The following is a 1,481-nucleotide window of genomic DNA, read 5'->3' as shown; positions in this document are numbered from 1 at the left end:
TATTATATCTATCTGTAAAAATTCTGTCTATAATAATAGCCGCCTGTATATATACATTCATAGTACATACTCACCTGTAAACTCTGTAAACCATTAGTATTATATTATGTTATTTGCACATCTGTAAAAATTTCTACTTATAGTAATATCCACCTGTATATTATATTCAGTACATTTCTAGCTGTAAATCTTGCTCACAATACTTGTTATCTATATTTTGTATTCATAGGACAAACCCATCTGTAAAATTATGTTTATAATAGTATTCATTTCTATATTTATTCAGTACATATCCATGTCCTACACTTATGGAACCATTGTATATCCTGCACTTACTGCTATTGCACTTCTGGTTAGACCCAAACTGCATTTCGTTGCCCTGTACCTGTGTAATGACAATAAAGTTGAATCTAAAATCTTAAAAATTTGCAATAAAAAAATAAAAAAGTATAGCTGTTGTTTAATATTCTCTGTGTATGAGATAAATCATGTCATGGACCAATATAACATGAAGACCATCAAAAGTGATCTGTATTCTCATATTCTTCTTAGGATGAGACCATGGATAGAAATTGCCAGCAATAAGTGTTTTTCTGTTAATAGGCATGGAAGAGTCAAACAGAACATTTATCACAAAAGCTAAAGTTATAATAAAAAAACAATTCCAATAAAAAATATCAGTACTTTTCTGTAAACCGAAATTTCTGCTATACCTCAGTTCAGCAGCGTCTACGTTAAATAAAGTAACAACAAATAACTGAAAATAGAGCATCTTCTGTAACATAATTCCAGCATTTACCCTTTAAAAAAACAGAAAATGTTAAAGCAAATATTACACCAAACATTCAACTAAATATTCACATTTTTATTAATTGCTTTCTTTCAAATTGGGATTTGAAAACAACTAATCGTTCGGCCCTACGGGAAACCATGAATGTCTAGAAGGACATAGGACTCCATCTTGATGTTGGTGAGATATTACAATGACCAAAGTATTGGACCAACTAAGCAACTGACTGAAATGGCCGTCCCCAGAGTATCACCGCTAGCATGGCTAAAAACAGCAGCTGAGAGTAGTTGAAAACTTAAGAGGAAGGAGAAAAGATTAATTGATATTAAATTCATCAACAAGTGTGAACGTAGCTTAAACAAGACCAACTGTCTGCAGCCATGCTAGCAGCTCTGTGAGGCTGAAGCTAAATGCTAACGTCAATGGTTGTCGAGGTATTTTTTTAGTGATGCTGTTGGAAGAATTACCAAATACCAATTTTCACCAAAATCAGTATGTAAATGGAAGGTTTTTTAATGCGGGAAAACACACCAAAAGAAGGTGGTAGACTGCTTTCCTATTGCCAGTAGACGAGTAGGCTTTTCTGTTTTTCTTCCTGGTGTGTCACGTTTGATGTCACAAACGCGTCGGAAAACAGGGTTTATAAACAGTGGAAGCAACATGGAGGCCAGTGGCAATGTAACGATGGTTA

This window comes from Etheostoma spectabile, chromosome 9 (assembly GCF_008692095.1).
Source record: "Etheostoma spectabile isolate EspeVRDwgs_2016 chromosome 9, UIUC_Espe_1.0, whole genome shotgun sequence".
In the NCBI taxonomy this organism is placed as follows: domain Eukaryota; kingdom Metazoa; phylum Chordata; class Actinopteri; order Perciformes; family Percidae; genus Etheostoma; species Etheostoma spectabile.
Note: the sequence above shows the minus strand (reverse complement) of the source record.